This window comes from Camelus ferus, chromosome 11 (assembly GCF_009834535.1).
Source record: "Camelus ferus isolate YT-003-E chromosome 11, BCGSAC_Cfer_1.0, whole genome shotgun sequence".
In the NCBI taxonomy this organism is placed as follows: Eukaryota; Metazoa; Chordata; class Mammalia; order Artiodactyla; family Camelidae; genus Camelus; species Camelus ferus.
In genome coordinates, this window is record NC_045706.1 from 57,250,936 (window position 1) to 57,278,848 (window position 27,913).

Sequence of the window (27,913 nt, forward strand, 5' to 3'; positions counted from 1 at the left end):
AGTTGCTTCTGTGTCTTCATCTGTTGTAAATAGTGCTTCTATGAACATTGGGGTGCATGTATCTCTTAGAATTAAGAGTTTTCATCTTTTCCAAATATATGCCCAGGAGTGGGCTTGATAGATCATATGGTAACTCTCTTTTTAGTTTTATAAGGAACCTCCATACTGTTCTCCATAGTGGCTGTACCAATTTATATTCTCACCAACAGTGTAGGAGGGTTCCATTTTTAATGTTTCTTAACTTAAATTCTCAAGACAGTCAGACCTGCTGGTTGTGCTTCTTAAAATCTAATATAAATATGAATCATCTGAGAATCTTGGTAAAATGCAGATTGATTCAAGAGGGCTTGGACAGAGCCTGAGATTTCGTGTTTTTAATAAGCTGCCTTGTGATGCCAAAGATGCTTGTCCACAGATCATGATTTGAGTGTAAGGTAGAGCATCTTACCAAGTCAGGTAATAGGTGTACGTGGCCAGTTTAATGGCTTGATTGTCCTTAGGTCATGTGCCTATGATTTGTACAATCACTTGGGGCCAGGGCTTGGGGATAGGTTGTTCATTATATGAAATATACAGGGAATGTGACAGGGGAAGTTTACGAAAGAAGAGTCTGGAATTGGGCTGGCACTCTAAATTATGCCTCCTAGATGCAGTTACTTCCCCCTGAGTATTGGTCTTAGTTTAGTACCTTTGTCTCCTAGTGAGAATCATCTCTGAAGATCAAAAGAGGGTCAGACACTCAGAGCCTCCCTACTCAGCACATTACTTCTTGCTTTGATTTTAAGATGTGAAGATGTGACCTCCTTTAGCCAGAGAGGAGCCACGTGCTACATACACAGTGACTGGACTCACACAGGTATTTCTGCCGTTTGCTTCTCACTTGACTCTATGCTGGGTCTGTTTGCTTTCAGCAAGTTAGAATGATTTTTAAATCCTGAGTTCATGGCTGCTGGAATATTTACTTTTCCTAAATGAAACCACTCTTTTCTTTTCATAATTCAGGATCCTGGTGCTACAACAGCAGCCGAATTGAAAAGTCAACCCCAAAAGGTGGCTCATGGAAATGGCCAGGAAAGTAAATCATATATCAAATAAAGCCAATTCCTTCACTCTCCCTAACTGATTATTGTTCCTTAGAAGATAAAATATTTAATTTATCCTAGAGCTACGGAATCCAGGTGCTCTTACTATTGAACAGCTTTATTGCAATAGGTAAGATGTGTTCATCTTAGCACTTTATAATTTTGCCCAGAAAACATTTATACTCATGAGGTCATTTGGCTTAGCTTTATTGGCTTATATTTATTCCAGAGAAAAGAATTTTATTTTTCTTTGCAGAAGTAGCTGAATGCTTTCCTGTCTTCTCATGCCATCCTTGATTTTAAATGATTACAGTTTAAACCATCTGACCCAGAGATTTTTATATCTATGTGCTTCCCTTTGGCTCCAGAGGGCATGATGTGAGTGCATTTGCTACCTAACCTTAGTCTACTATTATAAAGAACGGTTTACTCAGATCAGCTCAAAGAAATGCTGATAGACATTATGAGTTAGTAGCAGGACAGCAGAGAGGAGAGAGAGAGAGAGAGGTGTATGTGTGTTTCCATTTGGATGGTTTCTCATTAGTTCAATAGAACAATCTCCTCTCTGCCACAAAAACAGAAGAAATTACAGAGAAAGTCAGGAGAGAGAAGTGGCCCAGAAGGAAACACAGCTGTCTACAGAGGGGACAGAGTGCTGGCCTGGCAGCTGGGGCCAGCCTACCTCTCTTCTTGTTTCCCTAGTGGCTCCTGGCAGTCTTTTTAAGCTTAAACTCCATGGGTGTTTTAGAGGCAATGTTTCTGAAGACCATACGAATGCTAGATATCCATGTATGTCCAACCCATGGAGAGACCTCGGTGGCACTTTGCACACGTCCATCTTCCACTGAATGTAGTCCTATTGGCCCTGGGAGCTATACACACAGAGCAGCAAGTGTTTTTTGTTTAGCTCACACTGGCAGCTGTTTGCATGCAGGACCTTACAGATCTTCCAATAGACTCCATGAGCTTATGGTCTTCATAGTCTATGTAGAGTGAGCAGCACTTAGCCTCACTGAAATTCTTTTATCATTGCCTCTGCTGCGCACCATGTGAAGTGTGAGCATCCCCAGCTAGGTCTGCCAACCCTGATCACCGCTACAGGGAGAGGCTGAGGTCTTCCCACAGGGCAAATGCTGCTGGTTGAGTATATGTCAGAATTGTTCAGCATGGAAAGAGTTTCTTATGGGGGCTCCATCATTTCGGGGAGACATGGGACATGCTGATGGGGCCATGCTAAGGCACCTCACCATTCCTGAGCCCTGGCTGAGCTGCACCAAGGCTGCTGTGGGTTTCTAGTGCAAACGGGCAAAGCTCTGCCGACCGCAGCAGAAGTCGAAGACACGGAGGCAGCCAGAACTTAGTCTGGTTTGGCTCTGTTCTTTCTGGCTGAGACCGGCCATCACCAAGATTCGGGGATTCCTGTTTTGAGCTTTTGCTGGTGGAGAGATGGCTGTTTTAGAGGAGTTATTTTCTTCCTCTCCAGGACAATAAGGAAGTGGTGGGCATGTTGGCCGTGCTACAGGCATTTTGTTCTGATTCCTGGTCCTCTGACGGCTGCTACCTTTTTCTGTACTGCTACCCTGAGAATTCTGAGAATTAGAGATGGGAATGACAGGACCAGCGTGATCGCTGAAATCCCACTGGTTGAGGTTGGCAGAGAGGCAGTTCTGTACCTCGTGGGTTGGGGAAGCACTGCTGCTGGTGGTCAGATTAGCTGAAGGCTGGGGCTTCGAGGTGATGGTGTAGCCCTCCCGTTCTGAGCTCTGGTGTCCCAGGAGCAGAGAGGTGGCCATCACCTCGGACTTCTGGCCCATCCCTGATCTCTTTCCACGTGTAACCTATTGATACTATCAACTCAGCTCTCCAGGGCTCTTTGCAGTCAGTGAGTAACTCCACATAAGGTTTTAGTTCAATTTTATGACCCCAGCTTATCCATGAATCTTTCTTAACTTGATCAAAAGTGCCTCTCTTGGTGGGAGTGCTTCTCTTGGTGGAATTGAGAATGAGAAAGTTCCTGAGCAGGTTTTCACACTCCATGGACAAGCAGAAGGGAATATGGTAAATTTCACTCAGTCACTGCTCTCACGGCTCCTTGAGATCAGAAGGCAGGGGTCAGATGGCCACTGCATATAAGATGACCCTGAGGCTCCACACCTCCAATAGAGGTCTGTCTTAAATTTTGTCCTAGAATAGTTCTGGAGCAGCAAACTTATTGCCACAGAAATTATGCATCTGGTTGCCAAAGGTGAATTTGTTGCTGAAGCCAGAGTCTGCAATCTTGATGTTCGTGTTAGCACCCAAGAGCAGGTTTTCTGCCTTTTGGTCACTATAAACAATCCACTTCTGGTGGCACCACTGCACAGCAGATACTTTCCAGTGGAATTTTCTTCCAGCCTCTTTTCGTTTCATGTGCCATGAGCCACTAGGTAATCAAACACATCTCTTCCACTAGCATATTCCATGATGAGGTGAAGTGTTTTCTCAGTCTTGAGATTTAATTGCTTTTCCTCCCTTGGTGAAAATAAACCCTGAATTTTCTGAAATTTAATATTGAGTTTCATATTCAGTGCCAATTCACTCTCAAAACCACATATCTTGAAGATAAATAAAAAGACAGAGCCTAGAAATTTCAGTATTTATCTTGAGGTGATGAATTTATAATCCACTTAAGAAAGTGTTTGATTTCCCTCTAGTTAACTGTATCCAATAACTTTAAGGGGATATGTGAGGTACATAATCACTCATCATTGGTGGTCATGTAAATTGGTATAAATACCTTTCAGTGGGGATTTTATAGTATCAATCAAATTAAAAATTCTTTTAAAGAGCAGTTCCATTTTTACAAATTTATTCTATAGAAATGCTTACTTGGACACAAAGATGTGTGTTCAAGGATGATCATAATAGCATTATTTATAATAATGAAAAATATTTGTATGAATAGCCAAGACATAGAAACAACCCAAATGTCCCATGACAGATGAATAGATAAAGAAGGTGTGATACAAACACAAACACACACACACACACACACACACACACACACACACACACACACAATGGAATACTACTCGGCCATAAAAAAGAATAAAATAATGCCATTTTCAGCAACATGGACATGGAGACCATCATTCTAAGTGAACTAAGCAAGAAAAAAGAAAGAAAAATACCATATGATATCACTTATATGTGAAATATTTTTAAAAAGACACAAATGAACTTATTTACAAAACAGAAACAGACTCACAGACATAGAAAACAAAGTCATGGTTACTAGGGGGAGAGGGAGTGAAAAGGCATAAACTGAGAGTTTGAGATTTGCCAATACTAACTACTGTATATAAAATAGATAGGCAACAAGGTCCTACTGTATAGCACAGGGAACTGTATTCAATATCTTGCAGTAACCTATAATGAAAAAGAACATGGAAAGGAATATATGTACGTATATGTATGACTGAAACATTATGCTGTACACCAGAAATTGACAGAACATTGTAAACTGACTATACTTGAATAAAAAAAAATTTGTATGGATGGACCTAGAGATTATCATACTAAGTGAAGCTAGAAAGAGAAAGACAAACACCATATGATATCACTTATATGTGGAATCTAAAATATGATACAAATGAACTTATTTACAAAACAGAAATAGACTCACAGACATAGAGGACAAACCTGTGGTTGCCAAAGGGGAAAGGGATGGGTGAGGGATAAATTAGGAATTTGGGATTAGCAGACACAAACTACTATATATAAAATAGATAAACAATGAGGTCCTACTCTATGGGCCAGGGAAATATATTCAATATCTTGTAATAAACCATAATGGAAAAGAATATGAAAAAGAATATATATATATATATATATATATATATACATACATATATATAACTGAATTGCTGTACATCAGAAACTAACACAATATAGTAAATCAACTATACTTCAATAAAATAAAAAAAATTTGTAATGATGAAAAATATGAGCTAAGATGAATACCACCGCTAGAAAGATGATAAATTATCTATGGTACATTCACACTTTGCTTAATGGATTCCTATCCTCTTGCTCATCCAGATAACCTTTATCCTTGTGATTTTTTTAGAGATGTAGAGAGACCATCAATACTTCTCAAAACCACATCCAGTTCCTGCTCCCAACCATGTGGTTTAAGATGGAAGTTGGCATATTTTAATGATCCTGTCCTGTAGGCCACTGTTGAACGCTCCAGACTGTGTATCTGAACAAAGATGTGACAATCAGGATTCCTCAGTTTCTTACATACGGTTGATTGATCCAGAGATGGATACCGAACCCCAGCTGAACCAACCAGAGTCACACCATAGAGTTTTCGAAGTGGGACTGACAAAGAGGAATCTGAGAATTATTGGTAGCCACAGTCCCCTTCATGTCAAAGTTATTTGCTTTGCAATGAGACAATCCAGCTGACACTACACAAGAATCTGAACTTAGAGAAGAGTGTTCTAAATTTTGGTTTCGAGCACTACTGAGGCCCAACTTCACCTTCTGATCTTATAGTCAATTGTTCAATCCTTCCTTGGAATTCATAAACCAAAACCTTCTCCTTTAAACTAAAGCAGATCAAACTGAGTTTCTGTTTTGATACTGTATTGGTGAAATAAAAAGGCACATTTCATCAACAATATGAAGAGTTTGGTATAATTTTTACCAAACTTACACCTTATTTGGATATGAATATAAACATTGTCATAGAAGATACACAGCAAAGTGCTGACAGTGCTTTACCCTTGGAGCAGTGGGCAACAAGAGAAGGTAATTAAATTACCTTCTTGTGTTAAATTAATTAAAATCTTGTGGTTTTAATATTGTATACTTTAATATTGACTAAAATTTTAACTATTTAAACTCTATTCAATTTGTAGTTGAAAAATACTTTAAAAAGTCCATCAAGTAAAAACTTCTAGGAAGAATACATTTTTAAAAAGGCCAAACAAATGCTTTTCAACCACTGTATCTCAAACATTCTGATACCAAATGCACCTGCCTTAACTCGGTCCACAGTGAAGCCAGTAGAGAATTGTGACGGCTTCTGATAGAAAGCCAAAGTTGCAGAGCGACTTCCCAACTCACAAATGCCTAATTTATGAACACCTGGCACATAAAGAGAAAGATCCTGGCCCAAGCTAACTTGCCAGGAGACAGCACAGCAGAGCGAAAAATGCCTCAGCTTTGCATTTTGAATTGTGCCCTTCCATTTACTAGCTATGGGATATTAAGTGAGATATTTAGGCCTTCCGCACCTCAGTTCCTCATCAATAAAATGTGCTAACCATGATTCTTAACTCCTAGGATTGCTACAAAGTTTAGCAGAAATAACGCATGACCAAGCCTGGAACATGCAATGCACTCTATGCAGATGTTAGCCATCAGTGTCATTGGAAGGCAGCTTGGCCTCTAGGTGCTCAAGATTTCGCTGCATCACTGTCTTTTTTCTCTAATGGAAAGCTGGATATCTGTTACCAGGTACAGACAGAAAATCCCTCGGAGTAATGGTTTGCCTGTCATGGTGACAAATTTCAACATGTTAGAATCAACATCCTCAGAATTAATTCTTGTCCCATATATCTGCATGTCACTTGACTAGACCAGAGCTATCCTTAAGTTTGTTAAGTTTATCACAATAAAAGCAGAGAAATTGTTCTATTTCATCTATGCCATTTCAAACATTCTAAGATTCATGGTTTTTTTTTTTCCCACATAGTACAAATTCCTGAAGTCTGATATCCCTTAGAGTCGATGAAGTGTTTTAATATGCACCATCCAGGCAGCAGGCCAGGAGCTACTTGTGTTGTAGGTGGTTATTGCCTGATATGGGCAGGCATGGCCAAAGCCATCGTTGTATCAGGGTTTATGTATTATTCACATTGCTAGAACTAGATGTGTTTAGTTGCCTTTTAAAATGCCATCAAACACTATGACCCAGCAGTGAAAGAGAAGATGTTGAATATTCAAAAAATTACAGAATAGAGCAGCATGATATATACAAAAACTCTGTATCTAAATACATCTAAAATAAAATTTCTACCTAAGAAAGCATTGCTTTGGAAGTTGATTATGCTTTATCTTACTGTGCCGTTCATAAGATAATGACACTGTAATAATATAATTTAGGTTCAAATATATAGAGTGAGCCACATCAAGAAATATGGGGTCTTCTTCACCCCTGGGGTTTCCCACTTCACTCTGGACAACGTCTTCCAAAGCAGCACCTACCAACCACAGGCTACATGCCAGGCCTACTGGTGGCACTGTTTTTCTTCCACCAGAGGTCAAAGATTTTCTTTCTACATTTTATCCAAAACAAAGACCTTTCTACCACCATCATTTGCAGGGGCTGCAGTTTCACTTCTGATCCTAGACGTTTGCTGCCATTACGGGTAAAGGGATTCAGTGACTGAGCTAGAGTCTGCTTTTGATACAGAAACCTTGACATGTGGACCCTGCCACTGAGGCAGGTGATTCATAGGGAAAAATGTCCTTGTAGAAAGGACGCGATACTTACTATGAGCTATAAACTTTATCTAGTCCTCAAATATCTATTAAACTCACAATGTAGATGCAGTGCTAACATCAAATCTCTAGTATATGAGATCATCTCAGTTTGGGAATACATGGTCAAAGAAAGCATCTAAGAAAGAATTGAGAAGTACTGCCCCTGGTTGGTGTCCCTGAGAGGGGAGCACATACAGGACCACTCAGAGAACTGCCACAAAATTTTGGTTGTACTAATAATCCAAATATGAGAGTCAGAAAATTTGGGTCAGCGAGGAGAGAAGTGGGAGTTTTCCAGCAGAAAGAAGAGATTTTCTTATTGAGAAAACCCATTATGATGGAGAGGAAGCCAACAACTTCCAAGAGATAAATCTTAAAGATGAAAGAAGTTCCCAGGAGACATGACAGTGGCTCTGCCTTCCATACACAGAACGTTCCCACTCAAAAGCCTCCTGTGAGTCTTTAACTCAGGAATCACTTTCAGCAGTGGGAGGCATTCACATTACGAAAGGTAGGTACATCGGGATGAGATGTGCTGAAGGTACCACAGTCTCATGCCGCCATTTCACGTTGACTCTTGGACATCCATCATCTCTTTGAGTAAAATGTCAGATGGGAACATTTTCTACTTAAAATGTTTCTTTTTTTTTTTTCATATCTGCCCCACTCTAACTTTTCCCCTAGTGTTGTTTGGTTGAATTTCCACAGTTAACTGTAACTGTACTGTAATCCAATTAAGGCAGAATTTCTAAATTGAAGCCCTCAGGACACCACAGGAAGATTCATTGCTTACCTGTAGTACCCTGATAGTTTTATTCCCTGCTAGATTGGGGATTAATGAGGTATTTATGGAGAAAACATTAGAATTATGTATTATGCATGGTATTGTGTTTTTGAGGAAATATGATTTAAGTTTCAAAAAATTTATAACCAGGCTTTGTAATTGATGCTTATTTTAAAGTGAGTTCTACCTGGGTGAGAACAGCACACTTGGGGAAGCTCGTGGGAGCCTTCTGACTTCACTTTAGGTACATCTGAAAATGGATTTCAATTCTTGAATTTCCTATGTTTGTGTCAAGCCCTTGCTATCACACTAAAATTTTGTCTTTCCCTCTTCCTATTTTTCCTGTCACCCAACACCTAACAAAAAACTTTTCAGGAATACCTTTGACTTTGCATATAGTAGATTTTCAAATTTTATTTGTTGATTAAACAAATAAGTGTGTATGCAAGTGAATGCATGAGTGAATAAACAATGACTCGAAAAGTTGATTTTCTGGCTTAATTTAAAATCTACTTGTACCTCTAAACTTTGATGAACAGACTTACACTGACATGGTTGTGGTCAATAGGTGACATTCTTTCTCCCTTCCCTTCTTTGAGATGCACAGTCATACCCCTCCCCTCATGCCTACAGGACCCCTCCTGTCTCCAGGAAATGGAAGAGCCAAGCCACTCTCCTGACTAGCTGGTCCTTCCACTGACTTTTGGATAAACATCACTTGGCAGCTTTCCCTAGAAAAAGATGACACGTTGAATGTCTAAATCTGACTAAACCAGCATCTTCTCTCTCCCACTCTCTCTCCTTTTTTCTGCCTTCCACATCCTGCTCCCATCTTTCATCTATCTCCTAATTCCTCAGTATGATACCTGCTTCTGACTTTTCAACTATAGCCTCATTATCTCCTACTGATTAAATCACACACCTCTTCAGCATCTTCTTCCCAAATTCTGTGGATATCTTTTATTTAGATCCTAAGTCCTTTAGCCACATCTCACGATCTACTTATGCGGTTATATATGTGTTACAAATGAACTTGTATTTATGCCATTAAAGCACAGTCAGCTTTTGCCATTCATTGCACTGCTTGTTGCTATTCAACTGTTTTCACTTCCCTGGTGTGATGCCCAACTCCCAGGGGTTCACGTCACTGCCAGAGGACAACGAACAGCTGGACAGTTAAGGTCCAACACACACCAACTCCCACTTAGGCTTCAGATGCAGAGACCAGCAGTTGAAATAAAGCAACATGTATTAAATGTAAATTTGGGGATAAGTCACACACACATGCACATACATAATTTGATTTTATCATCACAACCCTATAGTTTTGACACAATGATCTCATTTTATAGAGTGTGAAATTAAGCCTTGAGAGATGGCTTAAACACAGGGGCGGATCTCACTCTTGGAAAGGCAAGATTAGATCTCAAGTCTCTCCATTTTTACTTTACCTTGCTCTTTTTCAAGACAAAACTTGGCCGGAAACACATTTACTATCACCTAGTTCCAGAACTTTTTTTTTTTTCATGCTGAATGGATATCCTGTACCCATTTAGCAGTTAACTTCCCAGAGAGATGTTGGCTGCACATTGTAAATATAACTGATGCCACTGAATGTACACTTCAAAATGAATAAAATGTTAAGTTTTCTATTATTTGTATTTCAGTACAATAAAAAGAACCAGACACACACACACACACACACACGCACACACACATTTACAATCTTCCTTTTCCCACTGTTTTTCATAACTCCCTTTCCTTAAAAGTTACGTCAATAATTAGAGTCCAGGATGAAATACCTAAGCTGGTTTTATTAAGTTAAAATATTGTATACTATTTTCTTTTTATTACCTGCCTTTTGCCTTCACCTGGTTAAATACAGATTTTGAGGCACAGGGATAGAGACAGTATTATCATTTATCAAAAGCTGCACTTCCCAGAGGGGCTGCAACGAGTTTTAAAACACTAAAGTTTTCTACTCTAGCAATACCATTTCTCAGAAATGCACCATTTGCACAAAGAATTTCATGGTATTTTATTTGGTCTGTTGGATATAAAATGAATTTTGGGGCTTTCACTTCAGTTTCGACTTGACAAGCCCTTGACATGATGTTGATGACTTCCAAATCTCCTTTCCAGCCCACACCTCCTTCCTGAGCACTAAACCATATATCCAACAGCCTACTGGGCATCACTGTGATATCCCGCAGACACCTAAAACTTAGCTTGTCGAAGGCTGTACTCATTACTTTGCACTCTCAGACCTGCTGCTGCTTCTGTATTTTTGATTTTGCTGAAAGATGTAACTATGCACTCACATGTCCAAACAAGACATCGAGGCATCATTCTCAAATTTTCCTCTCCCACCCACTTCCCAATCAATCATCACATTCTTTAGAGTCCATCACAGTATCTTGCAAGGTCTATTTCAAAGGATCAGCCTACACACACCTACACGAGAGTGCACATGCAAAGCTTTCCTTCTTGATTGCCTAGTATGATGTAATCAGCTATCCATTTGCTCTGGTAAATTGATCTCTGTAGACACAGAATCTCGGCCAAATGAAAACTTGGGAAAATAAATCAACAGAAGATAAAGGGAAAAATGCATCATTTACCAGAAGCCTTTTACTACCCAGTTTAATTCTCTGTTGTATTTTGTTCTTGCGAAATCAATGGATGTTTCAATGGTAGAAGCCAATGTGATGCTCTTTCTTCCTTAGATCAGGTCTAGATAAACAGCTTTCCCTCCATCTTGCTCACCACCTCTTGGAGAAACAAGTGTAGACCATACTGAGAAATTATTTTAAAGTATAAACAGATGTGTTTACCTGATGTCACACTTGCTTTTACCCAGAGGCTAAAGGCCACTCCCCTCCTTCTCTTATCTTAGGTACTTCTAATTTAATTAGGAACTTCTTCTAGTTTAAAGTTGGACATTAAAAAAAAAAAAAGCCTTTCCTTGATCTTTTGATTAGATTTGACTAGAATGGGAAATCATGCCAAAACAGAAAGGCTAATGAGAAATAGCAACTCAACACTATCTTCCAAAACTTTTGACACTTGTGAAAAGGATGTCAAAAGAAATGATTAAGTAGGAAGGATTATATGGTAAGTCCCTCAATTTCCTGCCTAGCTCCACGCACCAGTGAGATGCAAAAGTCAGGAGCAGCCATATGTGCTACCTTCATTCTCAAGGAACACTCCTCTTACCACGACACATAAGCATGGTCTCTCTTTTGATGAATCTCCTAAAAATAATGGTTTCAGAAAACAAATTATTCCCTTTAGAAATGTTTAATCAAAAAGAGCCACAAGATCAAAGATGGCATGAGAAGCAAATACAAGTAAACCAAAGGACATAGAAACTATATTCATCATAAGAAATAATAATTGCACAGGAAGTCTTAAGTATTTCACTATGAATTTTAAAATGTAATGAAACAACTGATAAAAGCAAGATGACACAGGTAAAGACGTGAATTTAAACAAGATGGTAAGATTAAAATATGATGAAACGTGAATAGAAGAGCTAAGAAAAGAAATGAGAGGACAATAAAAATCACTGGAATAAAGGTAAAAATGTCAATGATAAGAAGATACACATTGCTAAATCATGTGTAAGGGTCATAAAAGACAGGATTTCAAAAAGGCAAGCAAAATGAAATGGATATAAATTCATTTTCCTAAAAGGATTATGAGAAAATAAAAGGCAAAGGAGATACAAAAATTGCATAAGTTGAGTAACTAAAGAAAAACATTAGAATATAATCCATCTTTAAAGATACTATTCAAGAAAACTTTTTAGAAACAAACAAGGTCTTAATATAGGGACCAAAAAAAGAGAAAGAAAGAAAGAAAATAATAAATCTGGGTCCTAGGAAAACCTGACAGAGAAGATCAACACAAATAAATGCCCTGTTTTATTCAGCTTTGCAGCCAGATAAAGATCAGGTCACTTAAAAACAGGAAAACAATGTTGGCCTCAGACTGCTCCCCAATCCTATTCAATGCTGAAAACAATAGAACACTAAAAAAGTTCTCAAAGAAAAAAAAAGTCTGAGTCAAAAACTGTACGCACAGTCATTCAGACATAAACAAAACAGATGAAATTTTTGCAGTGTACAAAATCTCTGGAAATATGATTACTTTCATCCTTTTTAAAAGAAACCATTAGAGGATATATTTTAGCCAACTAAGAAAATAAGGGAAAAACAATGGCAAAAAGCCAGGTAGAGGGTATTAATGTGTTCAGCTAAAAAACAATTTTTTTTAATGTGTGAATAATATTTACAAAACAGTAAAATATATTATAAATATGGGCAATGTAAATGTAATACAACTAACATTAGTTTGGAAATATTTTTGGTCATTGTTTCCACAAAAATTTTTTTCTGTCCTTCCTCACTCATCTCTCCTTCAGGAATTCTTGTGACACATATGTCAGGGCATTTGCAGTTGCTTCAATTGATATTCTGTTCATTTTTTAATATATTTCTTGTGTTTCATTTTAGACAGTTTTATTGCCATTTTTTCCCTTTGCTCTTGCTTCTGCTATTAATCCCATCCAGTGTACACTGTTCATCTTAGACCATGTCGTTCTCATTTCTACAAGTTCTATTTCAGTTTTTGTTTTATTTCCTATGTGATCACTTAATTTTTTAAAAATAAGGCATACAATTATAAAAGTTATTATAATGCTTTTATATCCTAATTCTAACATTTGGGTCAGTTCTGGGTCCATTTAATTAATTGTTTGTTCTCCTCATTATGAATCATATTTTCCTGTTTCTTTTAATTCCAGGTAAACGTTTTTCCCATTTAAATTATACTTATTTTCCCAAGTTATTTAAATTTATTTAAAAGATTAGGAGATTTATATAAAATAGACTGTAAGGGAGGGCATAAAAATAACAGATTTTTGACAATGTCAATATATTATGTTTATATACTTAACAATAATTATACCAAATGCAATTCTAAATGTAAGCTGGCCATTGATGAAGTATTTTCATAAATTAAAATATTTTATATTCTTAAACCAGTTAGGGACATTACTAATACTTAAGTCATAATCTTAGATGAACAGAAGTTAACTTTTGGCCTTTTTATTATTTAATATCAGATTACTTTCCACTTTTTGGAGTAGACATTGAGCCAATGAATTTCAGAATCCTAGAGTGCAAAAATAATACTTAGAAATCATATATTGTCAACTATCAATTTACTTCATGTGGATCTCTAGCTCAAGAATAAACTACATTGTGTGTAAGTGAGTATGGGTGTGTGCGAGTGTATTTATTCCACACAATTTTATCCCATGTTTAGGCTCATGTACCTACCATGACAGTCAAGATACTGAATAGTCTGTTAGCACAAGGACCTGTTGCATAGCCCTTTCATAACTACACCCACCTCTCCCCCTCCCTACATCTCTAAACCCTGGCAGCCTTTCATCTGTTCTCCATTTTAAAGATATTTCAAAAAATATTTCCAATTCTGCCTGTAAGGAGTTTAGAAGCTAACATTCCATCGTAACAGCAAAAAAAAAAAATGCTAACAGACTGAAAAATCCACTACTCTTCTAGATTCCATAAGAGAGGTGAGGACACAGGGCAAACTGCTCCCCTCAAAATTGAAGAGAGAGAAAGGTGAATACAGGTAGTCATGACCTACCAGACCAGAGACTCACTAGCATAAACTGCTGTGGGAACCAGCACCCGGGTAGGAAAACCTAAATTGCAATTGATAACTTGCTGCAGGTCAGCGTGGACAACTCTGAAAGTTAAAACCTCCAGGGAAACCCATTCATTCTGTAAACTCTTAAAATATTGTGGGATTTCCCTCCAGACGCTTGACCAGGTTCCCATACTAAGTATCAAAGAAAAAAATCCCCTTCTGCTTTTGCAAGGGGAAGGGTAAAGAAACCATTCTGAAATATACCGGAGCACTTTGTTCTTTACGAATAAGTCTGCCCTTACAGGAAACTAGTTAACCGGAGCCTAACTGGCTGGAGTATTATCAGAGCCTAACTCACCTGGAGGAGTGCCCAACTCCAGCCCACTCTGGCCATTCTGTTCCACCCAAAAAGGGAGAAAAAAAATCCAAGAAACACTTGTGAAGTTCATAGTTCAGAGGCGTAGGCTCACTAAAAGACTGCGACCTAATCATAGGGAACCTTCCCTTCCTCCCTCCCCTCACCACGTTACTAAAAGTCTACTTACTGCAGTTCTTTTATTCAATGTCTAGCTATCCTGAAAAAAATTATAAAGCATGCCAAAAGGCAAAAAAAAAAAAGAAAGAAAGAAAGAAAGAAAGAAAGAAAGAAGAAGATAAGAAAAGAAAAGAAGAAAGAAAGAAAGAAAGAAATGAGAAAGAAAGAAAGAAAGAAAGAAAGAAAGAAAGAAAGAAAGAAAGAAAGAAAGAAAGAAAGAAAGAAAGAAAGAAAGAAAGAAAAAACCTCCACAATTTGAAGAGACAGAGCAAGCCTCAGAACCAGATATGACAGGGTTGGTAGAATTATAAGAATGGGAATTTAAAACAACTATGATTAATATGCTAAGGTCTCAACTGGATAAAATAGATAGCATGCAAGAACAGATGGATAATGTAAGCAGAGAGATGGAAAACCTAAAAAAAGTACCAAGGAAAAATGCTAAAGATAAAAAAATCACTGTAAGTGGAAATAAAGAATGCCTTTGATGGGCTCGTTGGTATACTGAATGTGGCTGAGAAAAGAATCTCTGAGCTAGAGGATATATCAATAGAATCCTCTAAAACCAAAAAGAAAAGAAAACAAAGACTGGAAAAGAACAGAGCAGAATATCCAAAGACTATGGGAAAACTACAAAAGGTGTAACATATTCATAATGGGCATACCGGAAGGAAAAGAAAGAAAGAAACAGAAGAAATATTTGAAATGATAATGACTGAGAATTCGCCTAAATTAATGTCAGATACCAAGTCAGAGATTCAAGGAACTCAGAGGACAATCAGCAAGATAAATGTCAGAAAAATTACAGCTAGGCATATGTTTAAATTACAGAAAAATCAAAGACAAAAATTCTTAAGGAAGCCAGAGGGTAAAAGACACCTGACCTATAGAAGAACAAAGATAAAAAATGACGTCTGACTTCTCCCCAGAAACCTTGCCATCAAGAAGAGAGTGGAGTGAATTGTTTAAAGGGTTGAGACTCCAACACCCTTCCATCAATGGACAGATCCAGCAGGTAGAAAATGAGTGAAGACATAGCTGAACTCAGCGGCATCATCAGTCAACTGGATCTAATTGACTTCCGCAGACTGCTTCATCTAACAACACCAGAGTATCCATTTCCTCCAGCTCAAATGGAAAATTCACCAAGATTTCCACCTTAGGAAACGAGAGGAAAAGAGCAAATTAAATCCAGAGTAAGCAGAAGAAAAGAAATAATAAGAATTAGAAAAGAAATCAATGAAATTAAAACAGGATATCCATAAGAACATCAACAAAACCAAAAGCTGATTTTTGAGAGATTAATAAATCAAGAAGCCTCTAGCCAGGCTAAGAAAAAGAGAGAGAGAGAGGACTCAAGCCACAAAAAAGCAGAAATGAAAGAAGGGACATCACTAAAGATCATTTGGTCAAAGGATCATAAAGGATACTATAAGCAGCTCTACAACTCCAAATTTGATAACTTAAGATGAATAAACCAATTCCTCAAAAGACACAATTTGCCAAAATCCACACAAGACGAAAAGGACAATCTGAATAGGTCTGTATGTATTAAACAAATTGAATTAATAATAACCTTCCAAAACACAAAGCACTAGGACCCAAGTAAGTTCTCAGGTGGTTTCTACCAAAATTTTGATTAAAAAATTTTACCAATTCTCTACAATTTCTTTCAGAGGATAAAAGCAGAGGAATATTTTTGAACTCATTCTATGAGGTCACCATCACTCTAATATTAAAAAACAGACAAAGGTATTACAAGAAAGGAAAACTACAGGACACTATCTCTTCTCCTTCTGGGACTCTAATAATTTGAAAATTGTTTCTTTTGATGGATTTCCATAGGTCATTCTTCTCATCATTCTTTTTTTTTTTTTTTGGTTTTCTTTTAACCAGGTGATTTTAAAAGTTCTGTCTTCACAGATTGTTACTTATGCTTGATCCATTCTGTTGTCAATGCTCTATATTGACTTTTTAAGTTTCACTCATTTGTATTTCTCAGCTCCAGATTCATTGCTTGGTTCTTTTTACAATTTCTACCTGTTTGTTAAACTTCTTGTTTTGTTTTTATATTGTTTTTCTGATATCATTCACTTGTCTTTCTCTGTTCTCTTGTAGCTCATTAAGCTTCCTTGAAATAGTTATTTTGATTTCTTTATTGAGTAAATCACAGATCTTCATGTCCTTGGGGTCAGATACTGAAAGATTATTATGATCCTTCGTTGTCATGATTCCTTGATTTTTCATGTTCCTTGAAGTCTTGTGTTATTCACATTTGAATAGGTAGTTACTTCCTCCAGCTTTTACTAACTAACTTCAGGAGAGACATACCTCCCATCTGTCCTGCTAGGAATTCTGAGGTTAGCTCAGACCTTCTATGGATACACTTGTGCCATCCTTCTTGCTCCGTCTTATGGCAGAACTCTTAAGCCTTCTCTCAATCTGGCAATGCCCCATGCCAAGTGCTTACAGCCCCTGTTTTGCTTTCCCAAGGAAGGAGCAAAACTCAAGTTTGTAGTCTCTTCCTAGCCTGCAGATTCGAGTCAACTTGGTGTGTGTGCTCACTGGTCATCTGGCAAAGGTCACTCTCACCACAGTCAAAATCACGCACAGAGAACTCACCACATGGTGAGGGAATGCATGGGTGATGCATGTGGAACAGTGGGAGTGTCCATGGGCCAGCTGCAGGAATCCACAGGGGAGGCCTCCTCAGAAGCTCATGGGTAGGCTTCGTGATGGAGTCTGTGATGCAGTTAGTAAAATTCATGCTCTCTGACAGTCCTATATGAAACTCCTCCAGTCTCTTTTCAACCACAGTCATGGAGTTGATGACTTAGTACTCTGAATGTAGCGAGAGTGAAGTGGCCCTTTAGCATCTTTCTGCACAGCTGGAGAAGCAAGGCACTCACTCAAAGCTCTCTCTTTCGAGGGAGAAATCATGGGCTGAGATGCTTTTGTCACTAAATTGTGGCACCTTGGGGAAGTAATGATGCAGGTAGTCATCTGTTTCTTTTACCCTCTCCCATGTGTGCAAACTTGTATTTTTTGCCCCAGAAGAGTATTGAAACTTCAATTCTGGAAACTTGGACATCCTCAAGGTCTCTCTTATCCATAAGTAATTGTCTAAGTCAGTATTTTCCAGGGACTCCCAGACAACGGTCAAGAAGGACTGGAGTTAGTTCATGAGCCACTGTAGGGTCAGGGTCAAGTTCAGGGTCCACAGCTTGGATCAAGGTCTGTATTCCTATTACCCAAAGCATATGTTGGGAAGACTCCTCCTGGGTCCCTTGGCATGTGGTGCTGGATCTCACAGCTCCCACAGCTCCCACAAAGGCAGTTTTGTCCATGGATGGATACCAGACTCTTGTTGAATGGGGAATATGAACAAGGGAGATCTTATTCAGCCATATTGCTGATGTCACTCCAAAAATAAAATCTTAATAAAAATAAAATTATGCCTAGGTATAAGGAAAAATAATAACATTGCAATGTGTTCACTTTTTTCTTATTTAAATATAATGCATATGGAAACTCTAGAACAAAGTATTGTTCATGGTTGCAAGTTTTCTCCAGTTCATTTGAGGTGGTTTTACATTAGTTCTAAATATTAACACTGCTGTCAATCATTAAGGAAATAATACAAAAAAGGCATACCTAAAATGCCAACAAATAATTTGAAGTGAAGTTTTAAGAAAGATTTAAATAATCCAAAAGAAGTTAGGTGATGGTAAACAGAGAAAGAAAATTGTGGGGACCAAGAGAAAGAATAAAATGGTACAACTAAATCCAATCACATCTGTAATTATTTTAAATGTTACTGGAATAAACACACAAAAGAAAATGCAGAGATTCTCAACTGGTCAAAAAAAGCATAAATTGTCTTCACCTTGCATATAAGAACACACCATGAATGTAAACACAAATGTAGGTTATATGTAAATGATGAAAAGGAGATACCTCATACAAACTGTAAGCATAAGAAGGCAAGAATAGCTGTATTGCTATTAGATAAAATATACTGTAAACCAAAGATATTTGATTTTGATGAAGAGGAGTATTTTATAATAATAAAAAGGTCAATTTAAGAAGAAGACATAACAAAATCATATAACACGAACCAAAAATTGAAGTAATTAAAAGTAGCCAAGTCTGTCACCATTTTTGAAGATTTAACACTTCTCTCTTTCAACTGATGGAACAACTAGATAAAATATCAGGAAGACATAGATGATGTAAGTGATACGAGGAAAAGAAGTTAAGAAAAGACATAAAAGGCACAAAACAGAAAGATGTAAAACTCTCCCCTTTTTGGCGGGTAACGTGATTATTTACATAGAGAAACCTAAGAAACTGACAAAACAATTATTTGAATAAGTGAATTTAATAATGTCACAGAACACAAGGTTTGTTTCCAAAAATAAGCATCTGTGTTTATACGTTACCATTAAAAATGGAAAATCAAACTAAAAATTTTGTTCTCTTGACATATCACCATCTAAACTGAGAGATGTATTTAACACAAGATATGTGAAGATATGTAGTTGCAGTGCACTGAAAACTACAAATATTACCGACAAATATTAAAGAACTAAATAATGAAAAGATATACTGCTTGGTAGTCAATATTAAGATATTGATTATTGCAAAATTAGTCTACAGATCTTAGGTAATATCATGTCATATTTCTAACAAGTTTTTATTGTAGTATTTGGTTAGTTAATTCTAAAATTAACACAGACATGAAAATGACATACATACATCTACAAATCCAAGAATTCAATGAACTCTAAGTATGATAAACTCAGAGGCTATATCAAGATACATTATAGTTAAAGTAGCTAAAGCCAAAGACAAGAAAGAATCTTAAAAGCAACAAGAGAAAAAAAAAAGCAACTTATCAAGCATGAGATCCTCAGTAAGGTGGTTACCAGCCAATTTCTCATCAGAAACCAAGGAGGCAGGAAGGCAGTATGATGACATATTTAAAGTGCTGAGAGAAAAAAATGTCAAGAAATCATTCTTTATCTGGAAAATTTGTCCTTCAGATATGAGGGAGAAATTAAGACATTCCTAGACAAACAAACAAACAAACAAACAAACCCTGAGTCCTTCAGGTTGAAATGAGGACAGGGAGTCCTTCAGATTGAAACCACAAAACCTGCCCTCTGAGAAATCCTACAGGGAGTCCTTCAGATTGAAATGAGAGGACACTAGACAGTAACCTGAAGTCATACGGAGAAATACAAGCTTACAGTAAAGGTAAATACATGGATCATATAAAAGCCAGTATCACTGTTTTTTGTTTTTTTTTTTGTAACCCCAGTTTTTATTTTTCACACAAACGCATAACAATAATTATAAATCTGTGTCTTGGGGCATACAGTGTCTAAATCAAATTTATCCAAAGAAGACAGACAAATGTACAGTAATCACAAGAAATGGTCCTAAACATCAGTAGTCTTTAGGGAAATGCAAATCAAAGCCACAATGAGGTATCACTTCACATCTTGTAAGATAGCTATAATTAAAAAAAACAAAAACAGAAAATAACAAATGTTGGTGATGGGAACATTGCTGATGGGAATGTAAAATGCTTGGCAGGTCAGCAGGGAAAACAGTTGGGCAGTTCCTCAGATAGCTAGACATAGAATTACCACCTGGCCATGGTTCATAGTAACTTCATGACAGTGTCCTAAGACGTCACATTCTGGAGCTCATTTCTGCTTAATGATATAAATCATCTATTACTTAAAATAATACCTGTTTATTCTCTTTTAGTAATAAGCTTCTGATTTTTTTTTCTATTACGTTTGGCAAATCTACAAAGAAGTCAGATCCTATGGAGTGGAAATGAAGTAACAGTCAGATACAAAGAATCAGCTTAAGAGATCAGATGATGAAACCTGGGCTGTAAAGGTCTTATTCCCACAGACCTTTTCCTCTCCAACATAAAGATTGATTTAAGCCATTATTGTCTCATGCCTGGAATGTTGCCAGCATCCTTCTGTTCTTCCTACTCTCTGGTTCACCTCCCTCCATTCTATCTTTAACGTTGCATCAAGAAGAATCTCTCTGAAAAGTAGGTCCAATCACGTAACTTCCCTGTATCCCTGTCTGTTCATATCTCCCCTGAAATAAGACCAACATTCTGTCAGCACGACCAAACAGGCCCTCTACCACCTGTTCCATCACAGAATTGTCCACATAGTTGGTGCTTAGTAAATAAAAACTCACTCAGTGAATGATCAGTGGTTTCCACCAAGAAAAAGAAAAGAAAAAGCAAGCATAACGGTGGGGAAAATTGCTTTACTTTATATATACTTTCTGAGCGTCATCTTTGTAAAGGAGACTGAGAGAGGGAAGGAAAAGATTTTCAAACCGCAGATACGTGCTTTTTCTGCCATATCTCTTGCCCCAGACTTTAAGAATCTGAGAATCTAGCAGGAAATACAAGACTTGAACAGAAACTGCCATATGATTGGGACTTGATAAATGTGCAGAGGAAATTCAGTAGGAGAAGTTTCTATTTCCACCTTGGGGACTCAGAGAGGGCTACAGACATTTGATCTGGGACTTGAAGAAGGAGTAGGGCAGGTGGTAAGAGGCAGCTCTCCAGACCCTGGAGAAAGGCCCTTGGGTGTGTGAAGTTTAGGACAGCGGCACAAGCCGTATACAATAATGAAGGGCTTAACAAGACTTGGCCAAGAGCAGTAAGGCTGGAAACCAGCATTGCTAGTCTTGAAGGCTCCTAATTGCTAGTAAGAGAAATTATAAGTTGAGGTTTCTCTATGAAGACCCTTGAAGCCCTAGCTAATTCTCTGCAACGCCTGAACCCTGGCTGCTTTCTCTCCTGGCCTGCCCTCCCTACCTGGAATTCATTCAGACTCGCTCTCTCCTCCTTCCCCAACTCCATGACAGCAGGCTTCAGTCAGCTTCTTCCTGCCAGGGGAGACTGATTTCCAAAACCATTCTTCAGGTGGCTTTCTATTTCCCTAAGCCTGGGTTTTCTCCTCAGCAGTCTAGGAAACTGAGAGGGGAAAAAAAAAAAAAAACCAAAAACACAGATCTGCATTCTAATCATGGTTCTTCTGCCTGTAGATATGTGACTCTGGGCAAATTACTTAACCTCTCTGAGCCATCTGTAAAACAGTGATAATAACGCTTATCTTCAAGAGAGACCATGAGGGTAAAGGAAAATGTTTAAGCCCCTAGTTCTGAGAATGCTTCATACAGCGTTAGTTGTCTTCCCACTCCAGTCTCCAGGCTCAATCAGGTCAAATCTGGGGCCCCCACTTCCTCATCGCCCAAGCCCTCTGTTAGGGCAGCTTAATGAATTCTCCACTGTGATCATTACGAACTCTCCTGGTTTCCTGCTCAGAGGCCAAAAGACAGCATTACACAGCAAGGCTTAAAGTCTCCTTTTTTAAACTTAAACGAGGCTCACTGGGGAGGCTAAAAGCTAAAGATTTGACCCGTTCTGGCATTTGAGCTGATTCGCATTAGAACTGCCTTTGTAACAACTGGAGGGGAAAGAAGAACGCTCTAATCAGTCTAAGCCTGAGGAAAAGTAATTGCAAATTTATGGAGACAAAAACAGGTGTGTGAAATGGTGTGTAACGGGGCTTGCCACAATCTCCCAGGACATGGTTCCTGGTTGGGAGCCCTCACGCTAGAAAAGAATTAGGAGTATCTTGGCAAGATCGTGTCGCGGGAAGTGCAATATTTATTCAGCACACAGAGAGCCAGTGGATGCACTGACAATTGCAATGCAGGCTCTCTGATTTGATTTTGGCTGGCGTGTTATTTAGAGACTTAATCATATAATGCCTAGTGGCACCAAGTACCCACGCGGATCTGATTGAAGCCTTTGCTCCTGCTGCTTTCAGGGTGCAGATAACTGAGGGTGGCTGGGAGAAAATCATTTGCCTACTTGCATCAGGAAAAGTGGACAGCTCCTGGCTTCGGAGATCCAAACTACAATGAGAACATCCCTGCCTCCAGGTATAGAAAAGTTGTTGGACCCTGAAGATCTCTTACCCTTTGTAGCAACTTTGTAGGATTTGCTTGAGCCTAAGATGACACGGCTTTCTCTGACCAAAATTTGTTTAGTTACCTTTGAATCTAACTATTTCATAGATTCAGACTATCATAGAGGAAGGAATGAGTCGAATTATCTTATTTCAGAGATGAGGAAAATGAGACCCAAAAGGAGCGTAGCTTACCAGGAATCACAGAGACGGTTACCAAAAAAAAAGCCAGTGTGAGAAGGGAAGTCTCCTGATTCCCAGAGTTACTCTTTTTATGGTATTTACCAAAGAAAAAAAAGTAGATAATCATGCTAAATTTATTTATTTTTCTTCCATTGAAACAGACAGTAGGACCCTTTGCCTTATTTCTCCAAAGTGCTAAGCTATGTGTGCAAAAGCTACATTGTCACTTTCTAAATTTTGCCTGTACTTGCAAATTTCAATCCCTTAATCGATATTTGGTACCATGTTCTTTACAGCTTGACTTTAATAGAGTTAATAGGAAATAAAATCTTCAGTTACATCCCTATTCTTCTATTTCCACACTATATTTAAACCTCCAAAAGTTGAGGGGCTCTGATGGGTCCATTTCCATGAGCAGACAATTGTTTTTCATGATTCTTTGGCCAGATAACTCTGGAATCCTTCCTTTTACATTCATCAAATGAATGCTCCTGGCTTGCCCAAGCTTATTTTTTCTCAAATCACTTTTTAGGATAGCCAAAGAAAATTCCCATAGTTCTGAATATGATTGGGTATGAAGAGCTTTAGGCATGAAAATCCCCAGATGGCATCAGAAGTCTGTAAGAGACTGGGAGCAGGGAGGGTGACGGGATGGAGGGCAGTAGTGTTACCCCAATCCTCCTTGGTCCTAGACTCCTGTGCATTGAGCACATGACTGTGTCTGTCTGTTTAGCTAACTGACTACCTGTCCTCTCTCTGTCTACCTCACTATTATATCTCTATCTAACAAGAAACTGTGGACAGAGAAAGAAGAAATCAGCTTCCTGTAGTCCTGTTTATCCATGGTTCCAAGGAAATTCCCAAATGCCAGGCACCTGCCCTTAGTGGGAATGAATGCAGTGTAGTGACTGCTTTGAGACCATTGGTTGCCAGCTCCTGTGCTCCTGGCTCTGTTGCTTTCACAAGACAAGCTGTTGAAGCAGCTATTAAGGTGTATTTCAAACCAGCTGGATATGTAAGACAACAGCCCTGTTTAATCAGCTGTCCTGGTCTTACAGTGTGCTCATCCTTCCACCTTGCCCTACTCATTATTAGAAGCAGAAAGCTGCTCTGTACTGGTTCAGCTTTTCCAAGGAGGTGATGTCCTACTTGCTTACAAATCCCCTCCTACTGTTGCTCCATCAGAATTGGAAGCTTATTTCTCCTGGATTTTAGCACATGGCAATTTAACACACTTTGCAGTTTCGTGAAGTAGAATTGTGTTTGAGAAATAACTTAAAAACCTTTTTATAAATATGCCCTGTGTCTTTCATGGTGCCTGCCAAGTGACATGTGCTCATTCACTGAATGAAGACCTGCAGTGTGCTCACATTTTCCTATTTGCTAAGTTGAGGCCATTGTAGCAGAATTCAGTAACTTCCCTCTAAGAAAATTACCTTGCTTCGTAACTTCTGATTGAATAACACCACTTTGTCTTTCCATTATAAGTGTTCTTTCTGCGCATTCTCACATAGCCTCATGGCTTGCACTCCCGTTTGTGTGACTTTTAAGTCATTACCTCCGACCAGAACTTCAGACTTCATCTGATGATTGTGTATCAAGTTACCTGCTATACATCTCTGCCTAAAAGGCCCAAGGTACCTCAAAACTAACATGTTCCAATGTGAACCCATCACCTTGCACCTTCTCCGTCTCTTTTACACACATACGAATACACACACTCTCAAATAATCCACTACCGGGGATTTCCACCTCAGGGTACATCACCATTATCCATCTAGCCGAACAAGTTAAAACTCAGAAAGGTTGCGTCACCTCCTTCTGTCTCTCAGAATCTAGTGAAGCCTTTTCTATCAGTAGCCCCAGGCTCTACTCCTTCAGGACAGAGTCTCAGTTTCTAAGTATGACTCCTGCTTAAGTGAATGGCTACCTCTTCAGACATTTTCCCCTGTAAATGAATTCCATTCTCTTAGGCATATTATATTCTAGCCATCTCTCTTCTCTTCCATAATTTTTTCTTCCATCTCGCAAGTGTTGCCTTATGAACTTAGGTCTTTAAGATTTAACTCAGATGTCATCTTCTCTGTGAGACTTTTAATCTTCAGTTTTCCTGTGTTTCTTGCCTGTGTCTCTCTTCATACATCATAAAGTGATCACTCATTAATTTTTCTTTCTCTTGCATGCATTGCAAGAGGTGGACTCATGCCCCTTTCCTTTTCCACTTCCCCAGCACATAGCATATTTGTAAAAGGTATTTCGGAAATATTTATCGATAATCAAATGAACAAATGATGTAAGGTAATAACAAAGCCCTTGGAAGAACAAGTCTTGTGAGTAGTAACTGGGGCAAAGGGTAGACCATTTTCTTGGGATGACGGCTCAGATAGACTGAGGGGCAGAGTGACTTGAAAGCAAAACGCACCAGAGAAATACTCGAATCCTATAGTCATCTAATAAATGGCAGGTCTGCTGTACTTAAATGAAAGTTGGCTCCATGATTCTAGTAAAGAAAGAAAAGGTTTATGATACCAAAATGTGGACTAAAATACTATATACTGATAGGTAATAAATGAACACGTTGCATCAAATATGCGTTTCACATATCTCATGAAGGGATGGCTTGAAGACAAGAATGCCTTGGCTCGAGGTCCTCTGGTTAAAAAGCTAAATCAGATTCCCCAATACCATTGTTCCCCTTAATATGCCATCATAGTAACAGCCAGGAGTTAATATAAACTCTAAAATGTATCTCTGTTTTAAAATGTGTCACTTTATTGCCCATAGCTGTAATATGTAATTCATTCAAGTTTCAAAGCTATGGGTTAGGAAGAGTGACTCCTAGTTCTGTTATTCTGGGATTGGGTGAACTAGTCACTATTCACCTCATCCATATAATTACAATTTTATGACTTACATCATATGGCCCTTCTAATTAAATGCTGGGCCAGTAGTTTCTCAGTTTCATCCCTGAATACCTTCCTAATTTGTGGGTGGATGCTAGTTCACCTACCCTAGTCATCTTTCTGTAATTTCTTTATTAGTTAGATCCACACCACCTGGAATGCTAACTGCAGGTGAACTAGTATTATTAAAAAAAAAAAAAAAACCCAAAAAACAAAATGAGGGTGAAAATCTTACATAATAAAGATAGGAGTTATCCATTTAACTCCTATTATTCTTTTTTATTATTTGTTGGTTTTTGTTGGTTTAAATTATGGCGTCACATGTTCTATAATTTTTGTTTGCATTCCAATGGATAGGTTGTTTAAATGTCCTGCATTTTTGGAGGAAGATGTTGGGGAAAAGGGAATAAGGATGTTTAATAAGGATGAAAATGTTCAGTCCTTGATTTTGCTATTTAATTCATTTCTACTCTCGGCAAGGAGCTGTGCAAAATTTTTGATATAAAGTGGCAAACAAACAGACATGGGGCCCTCCCCTCATGAACACAAACACAATCATAAACATGCAAATAAGTATGTAACTCTTCATTGCAATAAGTGTAATGATAAAGCAGGATACTGAGCTAAAGAATTAAGTGTATCTACTTGAGACCAGGTAATCCAGAAAAGCCTCCCTGAAGAAATGACATTAATTTTGAGGTATGTGTTGGAATAACAAAGGGAAAAAATAGGAAGGATGCATTCAAATCAGGGAACCCCATGGGAAAAGACCATGGAATGGGAAAATTCTTGATCCAGCCAAGTTACAGAGTGGACTTCAATGTGGGTGAAGCCTCGTGACAGACGAAGGAAGAGGCATGAAATGAGATGAGATGACATACAATTAAAAAGGTAGATTGCAGCCAGAAATGCCTTTTAGACATCTTACAAGTGCAACGGAATGCTCTAGAAGGATTTAAACACTGAGAATGGGGTGATTAAATTTATGGTTTAAAAGATCAGTCCAGATGCTCTGTAGACTGATGTGTTGGTAAACAGGGGTAGAAAAGAAAAAGAATCGTAAAAAGACTATTGAAGTAACCAGGAAATAATTGATAGTAGCCTGGACAAGAAATGCTACAGGACAGGTGACGATGAGGGCTAGCAAATTAATCAGTGCTATGAAATGGATATTAAAAGCACCCACCTCACAAAGTCAAAAATATTATATGGAATTGTGCCTTTAAAGCACGAAGGACGGTTCTGGTGCACAGAAGACGTCTACATGTTTGTTATTACTACAGCTATTATGGCTACCACTGCTATTGGGGTTACTTGGTTTGATTTTAGGGGTGGTGTTTGGATGGTGGTGAGGGCAAGTAAGTTTGTTTGGTATATAATAATGTATTAATTTAGAAAAAAGTTTGATAGAATTATAGTGTTCTGTCTTGGGGGTGGTGTTTAGAATGATGGTAGGTGCTGTTTAATGGTGTTGAAAAGGAGAAACGGTTGACTTTTTAAAAATCTAATAATTGTCTCAGGGACCAACAGATGCTCACCAGCTTTTTTCTTTACTTCTCTTCCCTTCAAGAAATTTCTTCAGTATTTCTAAGCTTTGAAGCCTCATTTTCTAAGGATAGTACAAATATTGTGATAATTCTCCACTGATATTAGAGCCATCCCTTTCATGGAAATTGTCCTGTGACTTCCTGGGATGTCAGAGCTAGAAGGAAACTTTCAGGGTCATTTGGCTTAATTCTGTCGGTCGCAAATACAGAGGCAGACTGAGAGAGAGAAATGCCGTGACTGGTCAGAGGAGCCAGATAGTGTGTCAAAAATGCCCACGACTGGGTATCGGAGTGAACCAAGTTCAACCTCTGTATATATCACTGTCACTTTGAAACAAATGGCTTAGCCTTCGGAAGCTTACTTCCTCATTTTAGAAGGAGGAGCCTAAAACCTGTCCTGCCTTGTAAACAATTGCCATGAAGGATGAATAAAATAATTCACATAAAACATTTCATGAACTACCAAGTTCATTTGTTATCATTCGTTTGCAGTGTTTATCACCAAACCAACAGATGGGCATGTTGATTCAAGCTGTTTGCCCAGAGGTAGTTAGCGGAGTGCATGGCTCTGATGCTCAAAACCTTTCGAGGTACACGTACTGGGAGGCTATGTTCTAAATACGTGTGCAACTT

The 27,913-nt window shown here is 38.3% G+C and overlaps 1 pseudogene; it reads right to left on the reverse strand.

Moving 5' to 3' along the window:
• Positions 1-2,546: 2,546 nt before the first annotated feature.
• LOC102514669 overlaps positions 2,547-27,913 on the reverse strand; it is a 63,796-nt pseudogene continuing 38,429 nt past the window's right edge.